Raw genomic sequence first — 6,000 nt, 5'->3', positions numbered from 1 at the left:
GCCAGCAGACCCCCAGCAGCACTGAAGACAGGTTCCGAGAGAACGCTGGCTGCAGGACACGACAAGATCCTCAAGGCGTACGTGGCGAGCTCAGGCAATTTATCCAGATTGGAAGCCTAAAATGAGCAGGGCTCAAGTTGCACAATAATGGAATCGATGTTTCTTTGCATATACTCATATATCTGTGTGTCTCCCTCTTTTTCCTTGTCCAGCTGTTTTGTTTTCACATGAGTATATGTCCTTGTCACTTTCCCATGTGTTTGTGTTATGTTGTGAGTTGTTTGTCACCTTTTGGACACCTTTCAGGGTGTTTTCTAGGTGTTTTACTGTGTTTGTGATTGCCTGCCATTGTTTCCTATGGGCTCGAGTTCGGTTCGTCGAACGTTCGACGAGCCGAACTCGAGCCAGACCCCCCGTTCGGCGAACCGCCTCGAGCCGAACCGGGACCGGTTCGCTCATCTCTACTAAAGAGATCATCATTACTCAAAGAAAACCCCAAAAACCAATGCATGATAGGAATAAACAGGTAACTTTCTTTGGAGTGGAAGCGGAGAGATCGCACCAGATGCCAATTCTAGATCTTATCACACCTGTGGTCACTGCAGCAGCAGGTGAATCCACTTTGTCCAAAAGGGATCTATTCCATTCAATTGCAAATGATCTAGATAAGACAGAGAACTGCAGCACGGGGACATAGCCGAGTTGGTCAGGTTGAGTGGTGATGAGTTTGCTATTTGGATGAATAAAGAAAGTCAAAAGTGTGAAAGATAAAAAACAAAAGGAGGAAGTGTGAAAAGTGAATGGGCCAAATTGAGGTGCATATGAAGACGTATGCTTTCTTCCAATTCATTAAATCGGGCTAATATGAATCAGGTGAATTGAGTTCTGCTTTTGGAAACTGGGTTAAGAAGGGGTGCACCGTTCCTGGAGGTACTGCAATACCAGGTCAATGCGTGGAGTGGACAGAGCAAGCTCTTTTTCCATCTCCCTGTTCTAAAAATCCATTTAATATATGGTCCCCAGATAGGGGACGTATCAGATATTAAACTGATAAGAACAGATACTACACTTGATCTTAGCCAAAAGGCCGAGAAGCGATAACCAGAATTGGTTTGGGCCTCGAGTGGCACCCTGGCCTATGCCGGACACATCTTAGGGAGAGAGAGCGAGAGGGAGACAAACCCACGCCTACACAAGACATTTTGTCACCCAAGCCAACCCTTGAAAAGGCTGCTTTGCAGAGCAAAAACAAGAAGAATGGTGCGTTTTGCAGCCGCCGCCCACTGCAATGAATCTGAATAACTCCTCCTTTAGGGCGCAAGCAACTCCCCTCCCCCTTGCAGTCTTTCCAATTCACGATACAAAAAGACGGACAGGACAGGTTGCCTGACTTTCCGTCACTGCCACCCTTTGCCATCCTTACCCGTAGAAAGCCCTTTCATCATCCCCAAACCCTAATCTTTTCCCTTTCCTTCCCAGCCCCCAAACCCTGCCCTCTGTACCTTTCTCACCACCCGCTTCCCTTCTCCTGTCATCCCCCTACCACCCGGGAAAAAAAGAGATTGCCCCCTCCTTCCACTAGCCCACCCTCCCACCCAAAGAACAACTTCTTCTGCGCAGCTTGTTTTCTAGGCAGCAGCGCTATTGTGATGTCATCGGGGGGCATTGTGACAAGCCGCCAGTGTTCCGTCTCTTCATGTTGTGCACAGTTCAAACGGAAAATACATCAACAGGCAGACTACAGAAAAGCTTACTATCAAAGGTTAGAGGGGGGCTTTCTCAGAGGGCTTTTTACAGTTTTTCTATTCCCAATTAGCCGTTTAAGTGTACTTATTGAAAGTAGTAATTCTTTCATAGGCCGCCCTTTCTTAGTATTTGACGTTCCTTATATTGCGGTATGAGGCTTCGCAGTAGGTTGCAAACATTCATCACCCATGACTGTCCCCAATTGAGCTCAGAAGCTCAATGTCTATCATGACCTCTCTTTTAGAATGTCCAAGAGCAAGCAAACTATTCCTCCAGGAGAGGGCGCCAACAGACTACTAAAGAGATCATCATTACTCAAAGAAAACCCCAAAAACCAATGCATGATAGGAATAAACAGGTAACTTTCTTTGGAGTGGAAGCGGAGAGATCGCACCAGATGCCAATTCTAGATCTTATCACACCTGTGGTCACTGCAGCAGCAGGTGAATCCACTTTGTCCAAAAGGGATCTATTCCATTCAATTGCAAATGATCTAGATAAGACAGAGAACTGCAGCACGGGGACATAGCCGAGTTGGTCAGGTTGAGTGGTGATGAGTTTGCTATTTGGATGAATAAAGAAAGTCAAAAGTGTGAAAGATAAAAAACAAAAGGAGGAAGTGTGAAAAGTGAATGGGCCAAATTGAGGTGCATATGAAGACGTATGCTTTCTTCCAATTCATTAAATCGGGCTAATATGAATCAGGTGAATTGAGTTCTGCTTTTGGAAACTGGGTTAAGAAGGGGTGCACCGTTCCTGGAGGTACTGCAATACCAGGTCAATGCGTGGAGTGGACAGAGCAAGCTCTTTTTCCATCTCCCTGTTCTAAAAATCCATTTAATATATGGTCCCCAGATAGGGGACGTATCAGATATTAAACTGATAAGAACAGATACTACACTTGATCTTAGCCAAAAGGCCGAGAAGCGATAACCAGAATTGGTTTGGGCCTCGAGTGGCACCCTGGCCTATGCCGGACACATCTTAGGGAGAGAGAGCGAGAGGGAGACAAACCCACGCCTACACAAGACATTTTGTCACCCAAGCCAACCCTTGAAAAGGCTGCTTTGCAGAGCAAAAACAAGAAGAATGGTGCGTTTTGCAGCCGCCGCCCACTGCAATGAATCTGAATAACTCCTCCTTTAGGGCGCAAGCAACTCCCCTCCCCCTTGCAGTCTTTCCAATTCACGATACAAAAAGACGGACAGGACAGGTTGCCTGACTTTCCGTCACTGCCACCCTTTGCCATCCTTACCCGTAGAAAGCCCTTTCATCATCCCCAAACCCTAATCTTTTCCCTTTCCTTCCCAGCCCCCAAACCCTGCCCTCTGTACCTTTCTCACCACCCGCTTCCCTTCTCCTGTCATCCCCCTACCACCCGGGAAAAAAAGAGATTGCCCCCTCCTTCCACTAGCCCACCCTCCCACCCAAAGAACAACTTCTTCTGCGCAGCTTGTTTTCTAGGCAGCAGCGCTATTGTGATGTCATCGGGGGGCATTGTGACAAGCCGCCAGTGTTCCGTCTCTTCATGTTGTGCACAGTTCAAACGGAAAATACATCAACAGGCAGACTACAGAAAAGCTTACTATCAAAGGTTAGAGGGGGGCTTTCTCAGAGGGCTTTTTACAGTTTTTCTATTCCCAATTAGCCGTTTAAGTGTACTTATTGAAAGTAGTAATTCTTTCATAGGCCGCCCTTTCTTAGTATTTGACGTTCCTTATATTGCGGTATGAGGCTTTGCAGCAGGTTGCAAACATTCATCACCCATGACTGTCCCCAATTGAGCTCAGAAGCTCAATGTCTATCATGACCTCTCTTTTAGAATGTCCAAGAGCAAGCAAACTATTCCTCCAGGAGAGGGCGCCAACAGACTACTAAAGAGATCATCATTACTCAAAGAAAACCCCAAAAACCAATGCATGATAGGAATAAACAGGTAACTTTCTTTGGAGTGGAAGCGGAGAGATCGCACCAGATGCCAATTCTAGATCTTATCACACCTGTGGTCACTGCAGCAGCAGGTGAATCCACTTTGTCCAAAAGGGATCTATTCCATTCAATTGCAAATGATCTAGATAAGACAGAGAACTGCAGCACGGGGACATAGCCGAGTTGGTCAGGTTGAGTGGTGATGAGTTTGCTATTTGGATGAATAAAGAAAGTCAAAAGTGTGAAAGATAAAAAACAAAAGGAGGAAGTGTGAAAAGTGAATGGGCCAAATTGAGGTGCATATGAAGACGTATGCTTTCTTCCAATTCATTAAATCGGGCTAATATGAATCAGGTGAATTGAGTTCTGCTTTTGGAAACTGGGTTAAGAAGGGGTGCACCGTTCCTGGAGGTACTGCAATACCAGGTCAATGCGTGGAGTGGACAGAGCAAGCTCTTTTTCCATCTCCCTGTTCTAAAAATCCATTTAATATATGGTCCCCAGATAGGGGACGTATCAGATATTAAACTGATAAGAACAGATACTACACTTGATCTTAGCCAAAAGGCCGAGAAGCGATAACCAGAATTGGTTTGGGCCTCGAGTGGCACCCTGGCCTATGCCGGACACATCTTAGGGAGAGAGAGCGAGAGGGAGACAAACCCACGCCTACACAAGACATTTTGTCACCCAAGCCAACCCTTGAAAAGGCTGCTTTGCAGAGCAAAAACAAGAAGAATGGTGCGTTTTGCAGCCGCCGCCCACTGCAATGAATCTGAATAACTCCTCCTTTAGGGCGCAAGCAACTCCCCTCCCCCTTGCAGTCTTTCCAATTCACGATACAAAAAGACGGACAGGACAGGTTGCCTGACTTTCCGTCACTGCCACCCTTTGCCATCCTTACCCGTAGAAAGCCCTTTCATCATCCCCAAACCCTAATCTTTTCCCTTTCCTTCCCAGCCCCCAAACCCTGCCCTCTGTACCTTTCTCACCACCCGCTTCCCTTCTCCTGTCATCCCCCTACCACCCGGGAAAAAAAGAGATTGCCCCCTCCTTCCACTAGCCCACCCTTCCACCCAAAGAACAACTTCTTCTGCGCAGCTTGTTTTCTAGGCAGCAGCGCTATTGTGATGTCATCGGGGGGCATTGTGACAAGCCGCCAGTGTTCCGTCTCTTCATGTTGTGCACAGTTCAAACGGAAAATACATCAACAGGCAGACTACAGAAAAGCTTACTATCAAAGGTTAGAGGGGGGCTTTCTCAGAGGGCTTTTTACAGTTTTTCTATTCCCAATTAGCCGTTTAAGTGTACTTATTGAAAGTAGTAATTCTTTCATAGGCCGCCCTTTCTTAGTATTTGACGTTCCTTATATTGCGGTATGAGGCTTCGCAGTAGGTTGCAAACATTCATCACCCATGACTGTCCCCAATTGAGCTCAGAAGCTCAATGTCTATCATGACCTCTCTTTTAGAATGTCCAAGAGCAAGCAAACTATTCCTCCAGGAGAGGGCGCCAACAGACTACTAAAGAGATCATCATTACTCAAAGAAAACCCCAAAAACCAATGCATGATAGGAATAAACAGGTAACTTTCTTTGGAGTGGAAGCGGAGAGATCGCACCAGATGCCAATTCTAGATCTTATCACACCTGTGGTCACTGCAGCAGCAGGTGAATCCACTTTGTCCAAAAGGGATCTATTCCATTCAATTGCAAATGATCTAGATAAGACAGAGAACTGCAGCACGGGGACATAGCCGAGTTGGTCAGGTTGAGTGGTGATGAGTTTGCTATTTGGATGAATAAAGAAAGTCAAAAGTGTGAAAGATAAAAAACAAAAGGAGGAAGTGTGAAAAGTGAATGGGCCAAATTGAGGTGCATATGAAGACGTATGCTTTCTTCCAATTCATTAAATCGGGCTAATATGAATCAGGTGAATTGAGTTCTGCTTTTGGAAACTGGGTTAAGAAGGGGTGCACCGTTCCTGGAGGTACTGCAATACCAGGTCAATGCGTGGAGTGGACAGAGCAAGCTCTTTTTCCATCTCCCTGTTCTAAAAATCCATTTAATATATGGTCCCCAGATAGGGGACGTATCAGATATTAAACTGATAAGAACAGATACTACACTTGATCTTAGCCAAAAGGCCGAGAAGCGATAACCAGAATTGGTTTGGGCCTCGAGTGGCACCCTGGCCTATGCCGGACACATCTTAGGGAGAGAGAGCGAGAGGGAGACAAACCCACGCCTACACAAGACATTTTGTCACCCAAGCCAACCCTTGAAAAGGCTGCTTTGCAGAGCAAAAACAAGAAGAATGGTGCGT

The 6,000-nt window shown here is 46.2% G+C and overlaps 4 non-coding genes across 4 annotated transcripts; all 4 read right to left on the bottom strand.

The window, feature by feature from the left end:
• Nucleotides 1–908: 908 nt before the first annotated feature.
• Nucleotides 909–1,099, bottom strand: LOC142283951 (U2 spliceosomal RNA). Its single transcript, XR_012745523.1, has one exon. It is a non-coding gene; the product is annotated as a U2 spliceosomal RNA (small nuclear RNA).
• A 1,387-nt stretch (nucleotides 1,100–2,486) lies between these two features.
• LOC142283949 (U2 spliceosomal RNA) lies at nucleotides 2,487–2,677 on the bottom strand. Its single transcript, XR_012745522.1, has one exon. It is a non-coding gene; the product is annotated as a U2 spliceosomal RNA (small nuclear RNA).
• A 1,387-nt stretch (nucleotides 2,678–4,064) lies between these two features.
• On the bottom strand, nucleotides 4,065–4,255 carry LOC142283948 (U2 spliceosomal RNA). Its single transcript, XR_012745521.1, has one exon. It is a non-coding gene; the product is annotated as a U2 spliceosomal RNA (small nuclear RNA).
• A 1,387-nt stretch (nucleotides 4,256–5,642) lies between these two features.
• LOC142283947 (U2 spliceosomal RNA) lies at nucleotides 5,643–5,833 on the bottom strand. The gene has a single exon (XR_012745520.1). It is a non-coding gene; the product is annotated as a U2 spliceosomal RNA (small nuclear RNA).
• Between the last annotated feature and the right edge of the window lie 167 nt (nucleotides 5,834–6,000).

This window comes from Anomaloglossus baeobatrachus, unplaced genomic scaffold (assembly GCF_048569485.1).
Source record: "Anomaloglossus baeobatrachus isolate aAnoBae1 unplaced genomic scaffold, aAnoBae1.hap1 Scaffold_560, whole genome shotgun sequence".
NCBI classification, from domain to species: Eukaryota; Metazoa; Chordata; class Amphibia; order Anura; family Aromobatidae; genus Anomaloglossus; species Anomaloglossus baeobatrachus.
Note: the sequence above shows the minus strand (reverse complement) of the source record. Positions and strands in the feature narration are given on the sequence as shown.